The sequence below is a fragment of the Aptenodytes patagonicus genome, chromosome 5 (assembly GCF_965638725.1).
Source record: "Aptenodytes patagonicus chromosome 5, bAptPat1.pri.cur, whole genome shotgun sequence".
NCBI classification, from domain to species: Eukaryota; Metazoa; Chordata; class Aves; order Sphenisciformes; family Spheniscidae; genus Aptenodytes; species Aptenodytes patagonicus.
This window is the reverse complement of record NC_134953.1, coordinates 45,145,025-45,164,599: the sequence shown is the minus strand read 5'-3', so window position 1 is coordinate 45,164,599 and position 19,575 is coordinate 45,145,025. Positions and strand designations below refer to the sequence as shown.

The 19,575-nt window shown below is 36.4% G+C and overlaps 1 protein-coding gene across 4 annotated transcripts in view; it reads right to left on the bottom strand.

Annotated features, from left to right (window-relative positions):
* The window catches only part of BRINP3 (BMP/retinoic acid inducible neural specific 3), a 237,929-nt gene that overhangs the window by 124,141 nt on the left and 94,213 nt on the right, over nt 1–19,575 (bottom strand). The window lies entirely within an intron of this gene.

Here is a 19,575-nt window from a genome sequence, read left to right as displayed (position 1 = left end):
TGTAGTGCACATAAAAAATGTGCTGGGGAAGACAGTCTGGGTTATTCCTGCCTCAGGCAAAGGCAAACCCATCCATGGGATCGCTGTTGCTCAAGGACCTGAGTGTACTTGGTAGGTGATGCAAGAGGACGGGGAATTCTGATGTGTACCTGAAGGGGATTTGATTTTGGGTGAGAATAGATGAATTAAACCGTATGATGTTAATTACTATGTAATACTGTATATCATCACTTCTGTGGCGGCTATATGCCATATCAATGGTATCACAGTAAGAATCATCTAGATTAATGAAGAATGAACTTTGATGAAACCAAGCAAAGCGCAGCAATGAAAGAACCAGACAAGTGCAGCGGTGATGGGACCAAACCTGGCTTCAGCATGCAAAGAATCCAACACAACACACCATCTCTCCTGCCCTGAAGGACTGTTACGATAGATGGAGCCCAAAGTGATGGACTAAATGAACTCAATGAACATTTTAGAGGGATGGCCCATAGACTAAGGGAATGATATCTGTGTGTATATATCAAAAGACAGGAAAAGTGGTGGTGATTAATTGGGATGTATTGGAAAGTGTGGGCATGACGCAGATGGTATAGAATAAGGGGTGGATACTGGCAGGGGGGAGTGAGAGAATGGTTGTGTGGTGTTTAGCTGCCGGGTTAAACCACAACAAGGATGAAACTAATCAGCATATTCATAAATACTGTCACTGAAAACAATGCAGCAAATAGATAATACCAGGGCTTGCTGTCTCAGAAAATGTAAGCAGTGGAAAAAAAGACAGGATGGTCAAAAATCTTCTTTCACCAAGCTAAATAGTGAAAGCACCCTTTATGCTGCTTGTGCATTGAGTTCGCTTGGTACTAGGCTGTTCTGTAACACATATTGCTGCATTATCATGAAACTCACACAGCCATCACATCCATAGATATGTTCTTCTCTGAGTTAGACCTACTGTGGTGCAGACAGTAGTGATTCTTGATGTGTCTTGGACAAGGTCAGAGTGAGTTGCTGTACCATATGTGTGGAACAATTTGTTCCACCCTTGCACTTGGGACCAGCTGAAAGCGTGCCAAAATGACAATAAATTAGGAGTAGAAAATGAGTAAATAGCTGAACAGCACAGAAATCAGAAATCTCCCTTCCATGAGAGTCCTTGCCTTACTTTTCTTGTAACAAGTTGTTTACACACAATCAAATCTAGAAAAACACAACCTCCCTATCTCCCCTACACATCAGTTACTTCTCTACCACATAGGAAGAGACAGAGATAGACATTTCTCTTGGTTTTCTGGCATGAATTCAAGCACTGTGCCATGAGATTAAAACAAATGCTCAGACAGATAGAATAGAATTATGCTCTTAACTACTCCTGCTTTTTGCTCATCTTAAACCTGACAGTTCTGTGTGGCTGAGATTTAATTCCCTTGACCACAGGGTCACCTTAGAGTAGTGAATAACTTTCTCTCCTGCAGGGGTCACAGACATCCACATCCAGGGGTGGTCTTTAGTAAAAGTGTCTTCACCCCACTGAAACCAAGGTAGAAAAAGTAGAAAAGCAGGTTTTAAAAAGAGATGTGTAGCTCCCACAAGAGCACTGGGTTTCCTCAAATATACTCCTGGAAGTTAGAAGAGATGTGTTACATGGAGCCCGTATACTGTTGCCTCTTTAGGTATAATCTTGTCTTCCTGAAGGCTCCTCACTGAGTTGTCATCTCCCTTGCTATGACTGAGCTGCAGGGAAGCACACACTGACACAGAAATCTGGTGAGAATTCCACCCTGCATTCATGGGTCTTTTTTTCCAAGAAAATTAAGGCACAGGGAGAATGCATGGATATCCTGGTCTGAACATGGATGAGATCAAAAAATGCCCTAGATATGAAGAATTAGGAAACAATCTTGTATCCAACAACTCTGACATAGTCATGAATCCTTGCATCCGTTCAGGAGAAACTTGACCTAGCAGTAGCTGCACAGGTAGGAACAAACACTTTCTTCACTTCTTTAACCTAAATAAGATCACAAAATTCACTGCCAAATGGAGACTATTTAAATGCTAATTGGGACAATGGGTGATTTAATTTCCTCTCTGATTTTTCCTTGAAACAGAAATAAAAAGAGTTGTAGCAATCCAAGCCTTTCTTTTTTTAATAAAATGCTTAGTTATGTTGTAACTGTTGTTCCTACGTGGTATTGCTGCATCATGTGAAAATTAACGTAATTACTGAAATTGAAGGAAATTACAGGAAAAAATATCCTCCACATCTTTACATCCATGTCATACTAAAGTTAATTTACTGAACGAGTTAAAAGTATAAAAGGTGAAAGTACTTAAAGTAGTTATAAATCAAACACTTTTCACACACATAGTAATTTTTAACGCTTGTTCTCTCTCTGGTTAATAGTTTAGTATAGTTTGGCTTCTGTGATAAAAATATATATCATAAAACTTAGGAAACATGCAAGTTTTGGTTTTGTAGTGGAATTTTTGTAGCATTCTGTATATATAAGTGACACTTTTACAACATAAATAAAGAGAAAAGATTTTTGCACATAATAATTTAAGACCTAACTGCAGGCTTCCACAATATTCTCCTTTGCCACAGAAACTCTGTAGCCCCAGTAATCATTATGAAGTGCAAAAACTGTGTGCTGTGCATCAGCTAGGAGTCTTTCATGCTGCAATTTGATCTATTAGTATCCATCTACAGCCCAAATAAATTACAAAGTTTTTGTGTATCTTTCTACAGGAAGAGTGATTACAGTCATTTGTCTGAATGTAGGGGTAGAACCTAGATCCCTTTCAAAGGGTATGTTGTTAGTGGTACATTATCAAGTTAGAAGGCTTTTATATGTGGGATCCTACAGAAATTATCCTGAACTTGGTCCTTTTTAAAATTTTTATTATTGAGTAGCATGATAGAAAATATATTCATAAAATATGCAGATGATACTAAGCTGAGGGCCATGGCAAGTGCTTTTGAAGATTTATAGAAACCAGAGAAATGGTTGAAAATAGAAAAGATGGAATGTGATAAAAAGCAAGGTATTATGCTTAAAAAAAGAGAAGATACATACAAAATAAATAATTAAGCAAGTAGAAATATTGTAAAATAGACTAGGGAAAAAAACCCAAAAAACTACCTAAATCTGCTTGGAATTTCACTGCAGGCATCACAAATTCTTACATAAAACAAGAACATTTTATGTATGACAACAAAATAGCTATGTCACTTTCCAGAGTTCTGCTAAGATCTCAATGAGAATAGTGTCCCCAAAGAAAGATACAAAAAAAACCCAAAACAAACAAAAAAAAAACTGTTTAAATCCTTTTGAAAACAACAAGGAGATAAAAAAGTAAAAGAAACTCCTTCTTAGGAAAGGTTGGACATTTGTTTTTTCAAGAGAATACAAGCTTCTAAAGGACATGACAACAGGCTTCCAATATGAAATGTTATTCAGAAACAGGAGGCTAACAATTGCTCAACTAGGGAAAACAAGCTTTATTTGGGGCAAAGAAGGCTGAACAAGAAATCTATCTCAGCCTTACATTTCTGCAAATCCAGCACTGTAAATCTGAGTAAAACTATCATGCTGACTAATGCTGTCATACGACTTGATATATTCCCATTCTGCTGACATCCATCTACTATCTCTTATTTCTGACTTAGATTGGATTTGCCAGAATTGCAAGCATTTTGTGGGCACCTTCAGTGTCTCTACATATTCTAGTATAGGGGAGTCTTGGTCTGTTGGTGATTCCCAGTACATGAATTAGTAATAGTAGCAGTTATTGTGCTATCCTTACACAATCCTGAAAATAGTGTAGAAACATTATCACTGAAGGAAAATAAGGAACTGCCAGCAACAGAATTGGGTTTAATTACATTTTATGCAGGATAAGGATTTGCTACAAGTTGGTATGAGAATATGAAATAAAAGAAATTTTAAAGTGCTAATTATAATTGTTACATTTCATAAAGGATTGATTATATAATGGATGTTGCAGTATGCAGGGAGCGTTATTCTGGCGTGCCAGAGTGGAGCTGTAGTCTAGAGCTATGCAGTCAAGAACATTATTTTCACTGAAAATGTCGAATATGCAGTATTTAGTAGCTGTTTCAGTATTTCATTAGATTTACTATACTTAGATAAAATGGTTTATTTCAGTGATATTAAAAATATTTCAAGATTATTTTTTAATTGACTAAAATTTTTTTGAGACTAACATTTTTCCAAACCTGATACATTTTCACTCAGAGACACGAATAAGATGTCATTTTAATTACACAGAAGTTGTGTGATTAAAAATAATATAATGTAATTTTTATCCTTATTGGGTTAAAAATAAGAAAAAGCATATATAATTTTTTTTATTATTATGATTCGAGGCCTCCTTTTAGATAACTGAGTTACCATTTTATCTCACACCCAGGAAGAGGAGAGAAAAAAATAAGTATATTCCTACAAACAGCAATAGTCAGAAAGAAAAATTGCCACTCGTCTTTGAAACCATGAAATTGTTTCTTCCTTAAAGTCACAGAAAGAAATGTTGGTTCTATGACAGCAGGTATACATGTTGTCCTTCACACATGGCTTTGCCTTTACAAAGTAGTCAGTTTTTCCTGTGTGGTTTGAGGGAAACCTCACAATAGAAAACTTAATTTGCATGAAGTGTTTTTCTCCTTTGGCTCTTACTTGGGTTATGTTGTTGCATTCTTCTAGTACATTTTTCAGCAATTGTTTGAAGCATGACCATGTAAAGTACTAATTTGGTTTACATCACTGCTACAAACTACAGTGCTGTCTTGACAAGTAATAGTGATTATACAAGTCATAAAAATTTCCACAAAATTTAAATTATTAAAAAAATCTATAGGATTATTTCAGGTGAATGCTCTGAGAACAGGTGATTCTTTAGAAGCTGATGTCCTCAGTTAGAAGGAAAACAGAAAGAAAAATGCCTCTTTCAAACTGGAGGAGAATTATTTATTAGGAAACTGTATTTCCAGACTTTCTGCAGCACAACTGTGGGTCTTTAATAAACTACAGTTGTAGTGATATCCTGCCCTTTCAGTCCCACAGTCAGTAATTCAAATGTGCCTGTAACTCAGAGATGATAGCTACCCTGACAGCTGGAGTTAGGGTGACAAATAGCTCTTCCAGTTGAGACATTGACATAATTGAAATGTGCTGCCAGGGGAGAACAAAAGAGAGAGCATGGATAAGCAGCAGCAAAACCCATTTGAAGGGTACAGTCCTTCCACTGCTCTGCTTTTACTAGCACAGCAGTTTTAGACTGTTCAGGTCGGCTGTGATAATTGTGATCCCCTAATGGGATTGCCATCACACTGGAAACAGAGTGGATTGATCTTTCATTAAACATTACAAAGCTTACACGCTAGCTGTAGAAGATGAAATGTGAAAATACTGTAGATGTGCTAAAGTTTACAGGAACATCCTGCTTTAGATCTTTTATGACAATATCTTGAGAAAGTATAACTGAAATGTTATTTTAAGATTCTATTTATCTTAAATAAACTTAAGATTCTTTATCAAAATACTTTTCTACCATATTTGTTCAGCCAACAACTGGGATGCAAATGGTTTCATACAGTGGACAAGGCCTGGCATTGAAAACCAGGTCTATAAGAGATCTTATCTCATTTTCATGGGTGACTAAGCATACTTTTTATAGGGTTTTTTATATCCTTATACCTTTATGCAGTAGCAGAATAAATATTTTCATTTCTCTAGTGAGTATTCTGGGATACAAAATATGTGACTAATCAGTATGTACCTGACCTTATGATGTTTGGGAAGGGGCTTTAGGGATTTTAAGAGCAAAATGTGTTTTAACTCAGTCAGATAGCCATTGCAAATTGCACTTCTTTAAACATAGAGAATAACCTCTTTAAGCCTCAGTTTTCCCATCTGGAGAATGATAGCTATCGAGACATTTATTCCTTACACATGGAAGTCATAATAGTTTTATTTGTAAAATATTATTCAAAGCACAATTCTGTGCGACTGTAATCAGAAATGTCTACACTGGGAATATAATTAATGCATTTCTTCAATATGAGAAGAGTAGGATTTTATAACAAGCTGCTCAGGAAGAACATAACCTAGTAAGTGAAAACTAGGAGTATTTGCAGAGGAACTTATTTGTCCACTCTTTTTTTCCTCTCTGTGTTCTCTAGAATTCAAGATAGTGAGATTTTACATCTCACTACCTTGAAAGCAAATTTGGGATTGCCAGTATTTTTCTTCTCTTTTCAGCCAGTCATGGTCATTCTTTATTAGATTGACAAATAGCACATGGGTAGAAATTCCATACCCTTCACCCCAATTATACTGCAAAATGCACTTTCCTGTTATGGGAACAACAAAGTACAGAATGACCCAAAGCCTCTGCCTGGGGACCAGCAAGAATAGAGCTAATATTTTTGTTCTGATTAGAAGACAACCAGAGCTGCATGTAGAGCTAATCTGTTGAGGGAAGTGTGTCTGGAACCAGGTGGGAGGAGTTAGGAATTTCCCCAGGGCACTTAAAGAAGCTTATGTTTGGAGAAGGGATGGTTTTAAATGACCATGTGTTTTGGGGTGAGGGGAATGACATACAGGGGGTGGGGTGAGGAAAGAAAAAGGATGCTTAGGAAGGGATTTTAAATGCCTCTTCCAACATCATATTCTTTCTGCAAAAATAATTTTAAATGAGGATGGGGATACTCTTTGAACTTTGTAGAATAGTTAGTGGGAAGGTTCTGTGTTTGCCCTTGTATTTTTAAGGGGCCTCATTGCACTTCCATACGGCAGTGCAGCTTCACTAGCTCTAGGCAATCATTGCTGCCCCTAACAGCTGTAGTTTGTTTGTTCTCCTTGAGACACTCAAATTGCAATTATCTGCATTTCTGTTCAGATGTACACAGACCTATAAGCTGCACTTAGTCAGATAACGAGACAGGAATATAGACCTGCTAGCATAATTTTTTCTACCAAGGTAAAACTGTGGCATCATAGGATGATCTAAGTTGTATATTTATAACTATTAAAAATATATGCCAGTAGTCAAAATTGACAAGATTCAAGTATATTTAGTTTCATAGGCAAATAGACTATATCACTTATACAAGCCTTGAACATTATTGGGAATGGTGAAAATGGGTATGGGTGGATGGATCAGTTGGTTTTAACATCTCTGCATCAAGCTACCAGTCAAATTGCTGACAGCAGAAAAGGTACATTATTCACAACATCAGAGTTGAGATTAGAGGGCATGCTTGATTTTGTTACATTTTTACAATTGTATACACCATCATTTTAAACTGCAGCTGTATCTGTTGCAGCTAAATCATCCCAAACAAAAATGAGTCCTTCAAATAGACTTGATGCAAGACAGACAGAATAAGGAGACAGCAGTATAACCCTTTTGGTTTCTACCTACCCTTTACTGCAGCAGGTCTTTTACCTCAATACATGTCAAAGCAAACATAACTGCTTGGCACTTCGTGCTTGTTGGCCAAACACTCATACCCAAACCTGGAACGCTTCTGTGACAAGTTTATTGATAAGATAAAAATTGTTGGATATTTTAGGGGTTTATGTGATAACTTTAACTTCTCTTTCTGTATAACACACATACAAACACAATTAATGGTAAAAACCAGAAACACACTGCAGAGCTGCACGAAAGATCATAAAACAACAAACTCGCTTTTACCTGAGGGGCGTTAATTTGCCTATATCTTACCTTAATCAAGATAAATCAAAGAATAGAGATATTCTATGGAAATAACCCCCTCTGGAAATCCTAAGCATTTCAAATCTGCCAAAAAATACAAAAATAAAAGATGGAAACAGTGGATTTTTCAAAAATCTAGAATAACTTTGCTAGTGTGAAAGGTGATAAATTTAATGATTAAACTTAAAGATAGAATAGTTTTAATTTAAGGTACAATCTGGTCTTCTAAGCTCAGCATCTGCTTCAGTAAGGAGTAAATATGCTAAGTTTCTGTAATTCTCTTTCTCCTTTCCATCTCCCACCTGGTCTTTGACTTAATTGATTAAAGACGATCAAAAATAAGTATAAAAAAATTGCAAATGCTCATCTTCCTTTTCATCTATACCTAGACATTTGAATATCTAACTTCTCCCTGAGGCATCTTACATCAAAATACTTTCAATGGCTCAAATAAAACAGTAATCTTTTAAATACAAGTTTGGAAACACAACTAATGAAGTAAATAAAGATTAGTATGAAACAGTTCAGAAATGGCTAGGGAATGAGAAGTGAATAACATTTGTTCTGCACCTGCTATAAGTATGCAAATTTGCCATGAGCCACTGGAGGCTTCCTAGCACTGGGAGGTGCCCTCAATAATGAGACAGAAGTTGTTGTTTATACCAACATCAAAGACAACTTTCTGGGCTTATCCAGTGTCTAACAAACCTACTCCAGGACATTGATATTGTGCAAGATTATTTTGAGCCTAGGATTCAAGACCCTCTGATATTCTTAACATGTGGATGTGACACTACATAATGATATGCAAAGGCAAAGTTATCCAACACTGATGAAATGGCAGCAGCTGAAACGTTTTGGTACTGAATGGACATCAGTCACTAAAGAAAAGTGAATCTATAAGTGTGTATTAATTTGCTGTAGGTATAAATAAATGTATATTTATATTTAGGTTTTCTATAGGATATGTAAGAGATGCACACTAACCATACACTAAAATACCTACATTAAGCACAAATAATGCCATTAGTGAACTCTATGGATAATCCTACTGTCTCTATAAGTAAATTTAAAACTAAAAACTGTTAGAAAAGCTGACAGTCCCATGAGGTTAGAGCATCTGATTTACTTTATTTAGAGATCTTCACAGAAGAAAGAAGTTAGTAGATGCAAAGTATTTTTCATATCAGGTCCTAGAATTATAGAAGCAAATGGTAAAATGGACCCTAAGTTTAATGATGTCTACTGTAAGTCTACTCTATAAGAGCTCAACACAAAGCCCACTAAAGTAAATGAAGAGACAGTCAGAAAATAAATCCACAAGCCACAAAGATTTTTAAATGGTATTTCTATTCTGCTGGTCTTAAAACTGATTTAAAACAATATTTGAGTAAATTATTCAAAATCAATGTCCGATCAATTTGAATTCTTTTGGTTCACAGCATGTCCATTAGCAGATTATTTTTCGTAGTTTACTCAATATTTGAATGTAGTGATAATATTTTCCTTGTATTTTGTACTGGGGATAATTCATTGTATCTACTTGATACCATACCCAGAGTGCTAGTTAACTGTGATCGCTACGTGAATCTTCTTTGATTGTATTAACATAACTGATATGCAAGCAGATGTATAGCTGAACTGAATCACATGAGAACATGCTGATCTGTCCATTTCAAATTGTTTCTGTGGCTTTAGGGAGAGAACAACTTAAACTGAAATATTTCTTTTCCAAAATTGTGCAAAGAAATAGATACTGATGTTTACCTGGTATACAGGTAATCCTACACAAAAATAGGATTATTCACTCCAATCAAAAGAAGAAAGTTACAGCATCTGAAACACTCAAAGGAGAGGATATCTGAACAGGCCATCCCATTACAAATTATAAATCGGAAAAACTGGCTTATGTATTTGGTATCAAATTGTTCTAAAAGAAATGGATCCATACAAAGTTATCAAGGCCAGAAATCTAGATAGTGTTAATTTCAGCCAACTAAAATTGGTTTTGGCTCACTTATCTCTTCCTGTTGATCTATATGAATTTATGGAGAACTGGACAACAGTCAAAGTTGTATCCCATTCATTACAGATTTGACTCCATTTTTTCCAGTTAAAGGATATTATAGTAAAAGATCTTTTTTATCCAAAGTATACAAGAAATTTGATTTTAGCCAACAGTTTGATTTTTCTGTGATGAAAATAATATATCTGCTTGTTAATCGTGTCAGAATAGAAATATTCAATTTTTACTTTATCAATCAAAATCTCAGACAACTTTAACAGAATAACTAATGACCTTTTAATTCCAGTCTGAATATATCAACCTTGAAGGTTTCAGATATGATTAATTTTCCTTTGTTATTTATATTTTAGCAATGTCCTGGTACCCTAAGCTACATTATCTACAATGTTTGTTATATAAATTACACGCCACAGCAAGTTGCAATTAAAATTCATACAGTCTTCTATTAATAGACTAATAAGTAAAAGTAAAATATATTGCTATTTTATTTTACAAATAATATGCCACTACCATGTGATGATACAGTATGCATCTACAATATATGTGAATGATAGAAAATTGTCCCCTCTAAAAAAATGGCTTACTGATGTTAAATAAAATACATTCCCAAATGAAAATGTCCATATCCTAAATTAATCTGAGGAGGTGTGACTGTTAATATTGCCCACTGATTACTAGTGTACAATGCAGTTTTTAAGGCCTCTAGCAAGCAAGTTGAAAGATACATTTGAAGTACAGTGATCATGGGTTTTAACTTAGAGATCTATTTTTCCAGCTGTACTAGGTCTGAATCAAAGGCAAAAAGGCAGAACTAAAAATGCATGAAGTTCAAAGTGCAGGCATGTTGCCTCAGAAAGGTCATTGTCAGTTAATCTAAATGTTTCTCCATTGCAATCTGATCTGTGGTTTGTTAGAAGTATTTCTCAATACTACTCACACCTCTTCTTAAGCAGTATCATAAGTAGATAAAAGTGAGAAGAGTTTTGTCAGAATGTCCTCTGGAAGCTCCCTGACAATGAGCAAGCCTGCTAGCAAGGAAAAACAAGGATGTGTAGTCTTTGCTTAATCTCATTTTGTATGGAACAATGATTTTTCATATAGTCTAACACAGAGCATTTGCAACAGTTTTGTTTTGAGGGAAGGACTTACAAAGTTGTTGACTTTTAATTTCTGAGTTAAAGCTGGCCCAACAACTTCTGAATGGTAAAGGAGAGGCAGTTCAAAGCTTGATGTAAATGGACAAAATGCTACCAGTTTTATTTTGACATTAAAAAGGGGAAAAAGAAAACCCTTCAAATTGTCATTAAAAGTATAGATGACTAAATGCATTAGCCACAGCTATGTACATTAGGCTTAAATTGCAAAGTTGGTGTAACTTCTAGGCAATAATGAAGTCCATTCAATTGTGTCCACCTCATACCACATTTATATTACCTGCATGTTCTGTCCATACATCTACTTTATTATTCTTTAAATTCAACTTAGAAAGTGAATACAAAATTCAGGATGAGCTTAATGTAGCAAAAATCCATTTGTGAAGGCAATTCTTTCAACAGGTATTACAATCTGATATGACCAATTACCTTTGTGTCTATTCTTTAAGTTAGAAATGCAAACCATACGCTACATATATTATAGGAGATTACACTGTAATTTAAAAGCTGATGCTGAAGTGATACCCAGGTCAGGACTGTAAATGAGATGTGGTATGTCAGTAGATCTGTCCATAGAAAACATTTTAAATTAACACAATATTTCAGACCCAGCACAGAGACTACAGGGAAGAGTGAAGAAGCAAAACATACACATAACTAGGGTTGTTTGAAGCTGAAATGAGAGGGGCATCGTCTTTTACCTTCATCGCTATTTTCTATTTATAAGATTTTCCTCTGCATTAGAAAGTGATTACGGATGAACTTCTAAAACTAGTGCCTCTTGTAGTTCATTCCTCTGCATTCCCTGAGTGCACAGTTGACACATGGTGGCAAATATTACCCTCTGTTACACTTCAGTGGAACTTCTGTCTTTTTTCCCCAGTGCCCAATTTACAGTGGAGAAGTAGCTAATAGCAATCACCTTCCTCCAAATGCTCTGTTTATCATTTCCCTGTTTCTATGCTTGATAGCTTCCCTGTGAGGAGATGCAAGATATTTCTGTCTTCTTTCATGTATATTTTTCTGCTATTTCATTATCATCTGCTAAATAGCGTTGCAGCAAATACTTAAATGTATTGTCTGGGATAACAACAACTACACAACTGAGAAAGTGCTGAGATTGCTGCATACACAGCAACTGTGTCATTGCTTCAGTGTTAACTTGTCCTCCCCTGGGTTTGTTTTGCTCTCTTTGTGTATCTTGTCACCATAGTTCTAGTTTGGCAAAGAACTTCTCTTTTAATTATTGCATTTCTGAAATATTTGTACCTTGATGAAGGCATTGAAGAGATTCTTGCTCTCTCTCGTCATTAGGACTTGTGTGTTATTTCTTCAATCTCCACTTGCCATCTGCATTGAGGCAATTACACACACACCTCTCACAAAATTAACCATTCTCCACAGGTAAAAAGCTTGGATTTACCAAGCAAGGAAATTCACTTTAAATCCTCGTTCCTTTTATTACCACACAAGCATGGGCACACAGAGTACTCACAATAGCCAATTCTCAGTCCTTCCCAGGAGCTGCTCTCAGGGGGCAGGAGGAAGGTCTCATCTCCAAAGCAATTCAACCTTTTTCATGTAGGGTGATAATCTTACTCAGGTTTTCTCTGGCTGAAAGTCTTACTTTTCTCCATTTGCTCTCAGTCAGCTTTCATGGTGAGGAATTACTTTTCTCATTATAATCACTAGCTTTTCTTCATAAGATACTGCACAGCTCAGAAATTACTTTGAGTGTGCCCTTCCCCCGTTTTACCAATCAGTTGGCATGGTGACACAACAGCTGCTACAAATCACAGGGAAGATGCTTAACGGGTACATTTTAGAGAAAAGTTCATGCTGAAGAAACCACTAAATTTGCAATCATAGCACTTGTTCTTTGGGTGGCTGTGCTCTTATGGTTGTAGCTAAGGGAAAAAATATTTTGGAAGTGTTGCAACTAATCTATGAACAGGCTTGTGTTGAGAAACAAGTTATGATGTGATCTGACGCATTTACATTCTGTGCAAGAGGTAATTCTTGGCTTCATGATCAGAGATGGAGCCCACACAGGTTGGCATCACACAGATCCAGTGACACCAAGGTCCAGCTGAAGATGCTGCCTCAGCTTTGAACTCCTTTGGCTTTCCATACTGTTGTGACATCTCCAACGCTCAAATCTGTGAAAGTTTAGAGTTAAGCCCATCATGTAAAACTGTAATATTCCCTCTTTCTAGGGCAGTTGCAGCTGTGGAAATCACTAGATGACAGTACAATTAATTAAGCCGTAATGCCTATGACAATCCTGTATGCCAGAATCAGAGCTAGGCCCCCTCTCCTCCTCCCGTCCTGCTCAGGAGCAGATGGAGATCAGCCAACATACACTGCCAATGCTTTCTACTACTGCCTTTTTTGGATTGTTTTGGATTTAAGGACGGTATTCTTGCTAGATAACTGCCTTATCAGACCTTGTAACTTGCCTTATCAGACCTTATATCATTTGTAACAGTCCTATGTGCATTTCCTTTGAAGATCACTTTCCAGACATCCCCTGGGTCCCATTTGGAAATTCCCAGTGGCATCTTAGGATCATAACCAACTGTATTAATTCTTTTTACTACATTTTTTTTTCCCCCTGATATCCTGCTTTTTCAGACTGTCACTTATTTCCTGATTTATGTTAACAACATCAAAAAGATCTAATAGATCTTTTCCCCATGTCCCTCCCTTCCCCTGGTAGCAGATATTTCTTTAAAAAGTGGTTTATGGACCATTTGGATTTGCAGCCAAGACTTAAAAAATCTTCAAAAATTAAACTGAAATTCTTGACATTTCTGTGTTCAAAAAGAGGCAAGTGACTCTCTTTAAAATTATGGATACGCCTTTAACTGGTGGTGTGCTTGAATTTCATCCTGGATGCTCCAGTTTTCTGCTTAGAACACACTTTTTGCAGATGAACAGCATTCCTATTAAAATGAGGTTTTTAATGGAAATGCTGACATAGTGCAGCAGAAAAGCTAGTGCCATTGAAATTATGCAGGATTTAATAACCAGAAAAGTAAGCAAGAACTGAAAAACTTAAGATATTCAGGTGGGATATATTCTTTCATACAAATTATGTTCTTATAATTATGACACTCTCCTTTTGCAGTGATGAGATGCTGATGGTTTTAGCTTATGTTTTTTGGAAATGTTATACTGGATACCAGGAAGTGTGTTTCCAAGTTCAGTTACTTGGCAAATCAGTATTAAATTAGACAACCATGTTCTTCAGCATAACTGGGAGTTTCAATCCTGACCTTCATCTCACATCCTCAACTTCTCTTTTTTTTTTTTTAATTTTAATCAATTTAGTATTTATAACAGCAATATCTCATGCTTTTCAGGAGTAGACTGAAAAGTATTTCAAGAAAGGATTGCCTTTATAACAGGGAGATACAATAAGCGAAGTGACCAAGGCTATTCAGGAGACAATTGACAGACACAGAAATGGACCCAGGTCTCCTGTCCCTGTTTGTAATGCCCTCTTAGTTAGCACTTACTTTTTCTTTTAACTCATAAAAGTTAAGATGGTGGAAGTGTTAAAATCAACAGACTTTAATTTGACTTTCACTGTTGGTGTATATACATGCATGTGTATATACACATATTCTTGGCATGTTATATATATATATTCATACATATTATTGGAGAACAAAGTCAACTAAATGCCACTTTCTAAAAAGAGATTTTTCTCTCCTTCTCCTTTCTTTCCTTCTTCTTAAAAGCATTATATCTGGGAAAAGCATCTAATAATTCCATCATTGCTAATGCTGATTCAACAACTAAAAATGAAAACAGAACATATGTAAAATATGTTCCAACTTTAGAGAACACAGATATGCACTGCATGTTTGGAGAGTTGTTGTGGGGTTATTTTGCTTTTAACTGTGATGTTTCCACAATGTCTACTGGGGAAAAGCTGGACTGATGTTTTCGTGATACTGAACATAATTAGCATGGCTTCATTGTGGAAACCCTGATCAAACTAGACAGCCAAACTCATCAGATCCTAATCCCACATGTATCCATGAGAGATAAGAGGTGGTTTCTAGCCTCATAAAATTCAATAGTAAATCTAACAAAATCTGCAGTTTGTTTAAAAATACTCAAAGTAATAAAAGTGTTCAAAACAACACATTAAAGAAATTATATTCAGAGATTAAGTGTATCTGAATCTGAAGTGTATCTACCTCCTGACTCTTCCTTGTCAGTTCATCTTAGAACAGTTTACAAAGGAGTTGAGAAGCACTATCCCCATTTTAAAGGTGCCACCCATAGTTAAAATGTTCAAAATCATCCAGCTGGTTAGCAAGACACCTCTTTCCCTGACTGGCCCTATAATCACTTAATTCAAACAAGGCATAATGCAAGTTAGCCCAGTTGCTGATCTATTTATAACAAATTACAGGGAAGCAAAACTAGTGATGAGAAAACACCAGAAGTGTTGTAACTGTTGCTTTTGACATTATTGTTTTTCACTGCTTAAATAACTGTCTGTAACTTAGATTAATGTGTGTGCACAGGTATGCACAGGTTATGTTCAGCCATAACAACTGCATAGCAATAAGAAAGGGAAAAGAATAATTTCCACAGAAGTTTTTATTTTATAGAAGAATGTCTACTTTCAGAGTCCTTCAAAATTTTGAAATGTTTGGAATAAGACCTGGGGTCTCTGTAACTCTCCAGAGAAACAGAAAGCTTTTAGATATCTTATATGATTCTTAAAATCAGTATTTTTAGTATCATTATTGTTGTTATGTGAAGTGTATGTTTCAGAGATGTTCTAGGTTGTGACCTATTTTTATGTTTGCTGTTGATCAATCAGAGCTTGAATAGCTTGTGCTACTCTGAAAAAGCTTAAACTCTGAACTGGTCGGAGTGAGAAGGGAAAGGATGCAAACTGAGAAGGGAAGCTGCATTAACGAAGACTAAACAATGACAGGAACTCAGTGCTTGGACTGCAATGCTTATTTTCCCCCATCTAATTGGTCTTTCCCTTTTCTGTGTTGGCAGTTTGCACTTCCAGATAAGGTTATGGGAGAAGCAGAAATAATCTTCTTTAAAAAAAATACTCACTGATATAGAGGTAAATGCTTTCCTAGAATTGTTATTAATATAATGATGTTAATTAATAACTAAACAGATATTTACAGATATTCTTCAAAATCTTCTGAATGTTGCATACTGATCCTCGTGGTGTTTCAATGACTTGCTCTAGAAAGCAGAATATAATTGGTACTTCTCAGATGTTATATGCATTTCCTCACTGCCCCTGCTTACTGCTTCATGTACTGAAGAAGTGAAAAGTTCACCTAAAGTAAAGTTACTTTACAAGGTAACTCATCCCACAGCACTCTGAAGACTATGGCAGGAGCCTCTTGTAACCTCAGCCAGCTGGAGTGGTAGGGTCCATTTGCTGGGTGAAGCAACAATAGAATGTGTTTAGTCCCACTTTGCTGTCGTAAGCACCAACTAGATAAGAGAAATCAAAATGAGTGCTCACTTTATACTTCCAAGCTTATTTTGATTCTGATTTCCTTGAAGGAAAGGAGGATTCTCTGTGTACATGTGTAAAAATAACCTGACTAGCAAGGGCATCAATGATTGTGAAATGATCTTCCAAAACATTTAGTTACAGTAATGAGATTAATACTCCACGAATGGTCATAAACATCTGCAAGATTTAGTCAAAGGCCCAAATCCATCAGTCTTCCATTTCTATTCCTTTAAGCTTCAGCATAGGCTTTGCTGTCATTTTTAGACTTTCACGGTACAGACGGCACACCGGCAGAGATATCTCCTTACAGAGTGTCTCAGCTTCAAACTCATATACCTCCTTAGTAAGAATTAAATGTTTTGTGTTATGACTTCACAGCAAAAACCAAGGGGGAGGAAGTGGGTAATTTCTGCTGTGTGGCAATGATAAACCATTTTCATTGTAATCACCCAAACCAGTTATTTTGCTTAGCTTCTTCAGCACTCTTTTTCCCATCTGTGCTGTGGCTGAATGACAGTGTGACACTTTGGAGAATGTGTCTGCCCAATTATGAATTCTGTTCAGTTTTTTGAACACTATTTGTAATTGCAATAACCACAGTGGATTAAATCACCCTTTTTTTTTTTTTTTGTGCAAAATTGCAATGCAGTGTGGGGATACAGTCTGAAAAACTATGACAAAGAAATCAAGTTTTATCATCATGGAATTACTCTTCCCAGCTTAAATAATGGTGCTACTGTCAGCAGGGCTTTTGATTGAAATGGATTTTAGACAGAAAACTAAGCCAAACCTGGCCTGTTCTGAGATACCCAGAGTCCTCCAAGTTCCACCTCACCCAGTGACTTGGAGAATCAATTTACACTGCTTGGCCAAGAAACCATGGGAGCTTTACCTGTTAGCCTGCAACATGATGTGGAAATACTTTGAACAAGCAAATGCCATACATGAGCATTAAAAATAAAATACTTTAACATGATAATTCAACATTCAACATGATAATACAGAAAATGCTGTAAATTACTGTTAGCAGCCTTTAACAGCTCTTGGATCTGTGAAAACAAAGATTTTGCAGTAGTGGGCACCTTTTAAAAAAACTATCCTGGTTATGAGAAGCAGTATAGCTGCACAACATGAATTACTCCACATTGAGTAAGTCAATGTGCTGCCTGACTATATGTCAGCTTAGGCTCTGAAATACTAAAAAAACTAGAAATGTGGTTGTCCTCCATTTACAAAGGTGTTTATTTACATTTTATATTGATGTCAGACTACGCGGCCCAATGAGCTGACTGAACCAGGCTATCCTACCAGAATACCTTCCACTTCACATTCAATCATGTTTAGTCACAGTAAGCCAAGACAATAAGTGGAGAAAAATCACGCATGTGGCAACACAGTTCTATGCACATCTTTCCTTTCAGCACTATAGTACATTTAGTAAAGAGTATGATGTCAGTTATAGGATAGTTTCAGGCAGTAATTACTGGTTCCAAGATATAGTCAGGCTGTGATTTTTTTCTGCTGAGTTCAGTGAGCTTTGGATTCCATCCCACATCAGCAATTTGGGTCTCTTAGTATGAAAATTAAATGCATTCCAAAACCAGTGTTAAAACTAAGAGAATTTAATAGCTGTCAAAGCTGTATACAAAGATACAAATTGGCCTAAGCACAGGTAGGAAGATGGTAACCATCTGGACAGCTTTCATGTGTTAACTACTGTTACTCAGGTCAGGGATTTGGCATTTAATTTTTTCTGAGTTTACAGCCAGGCATAAGGCACCTGAGCAGAACTCACATTTCCAGTTTTTCAAAGGTCCGGACCTCTTTTATATGGCCTCCAGTTCAACACCTTTTGCTTGTTGAAATATTGCCAAAACCAACCTTTGTGAGGCTTGGCTCACTATTTCTGCATCAAGGTACAGGACTCCACAAAGGGATCAGCATTGTTTTAATGATTTAGCTAAAGCTAAATTCTTGTCAGTTTAGTTACTCAAGAGTTTATGCTTGTTGATCTGATAGCCTAAAGAAACAGGCTGCCAGGAGACCAGTATTCCAGTTTCATTAGCTTGTTGGGCAAAATTCAAGACAAAAGCTGCTGCAGTAGTTGAATATTTTGAATGTTCACATATGATGGTACTAGGCATTTGTGAAGTTACTGGTTATAAGCTGCAGCTCATTGCAAAACCTCCTGTCGTCAGTATCTATGGCATGTCAGGTATATTTTAATACCAAGTGAGACTAATTTGTATCCCTGACAGTCTGTACCAATGTCAAGGTGAAGGGCTCTGGGATGTCTCCAGCTCAGGTTCTCTGCATGCTGGAGTGAGGTGACAGCACAGGACTGCATTAAACTCCTGGCTCAGCACCTATTCTTGATCGGATGATAAGTATACACAGGTTTTTATGAGGTCAAGGGAATGGTATCTATAGATTACTGGGATGACGGGGAACTTTTTGAAAGCTAATGGCTCAACATCTGCAGCTGAAAGGTAACAAACCGCAAGCCCTAGTAAGCTCATTACTCCAAGGCTGTCCTTGTGGGAATTCAGTGTCAAGAAGCTGAAAGCCTTTGACCTTCTGAGCTGGCCTTGAAGGTTAGATTTCTAGTTTTCAAACTGTTGATTGTACAATCTGTGTGAGGTTACTAATTGTACATTTGAGTCTTTTTGATCAGATGTTTGGGTATTTCGAGGTCATTAACTCTTCAACATTGATATAACATAAAAAGATTCAGGGAGCCAGTGTATCCAGCTTTTTTTGCTGTTACCAAAGGATGTGTTTTTTGTAGAATCACTGGGATATCACATTTAGCTGCATGGTCTAATAATGTGCTTTGCTATTATTGTCATGTAAATCAGGATACATAGGACAAGTGGAGGGTTTTTTTTCCAGTTTCAAATCAATTTGTCATATATTCATTGTATACGGATACTGATGGAAATTAGATATAATATGATAAATATTTTACTGGCTTCATGGATTTTTCTTAAGCAAAAAAACAATAACTTTTGGTTTATATCCTTTGGAGACATATTTTTGTCAACCTCCCCACATAGCAGTCTGTAATGAAGTTTGGTATAGTGCAAGGCTGAGCATGGGGTGAGGGGAAATGAATCATGTGGATTGTC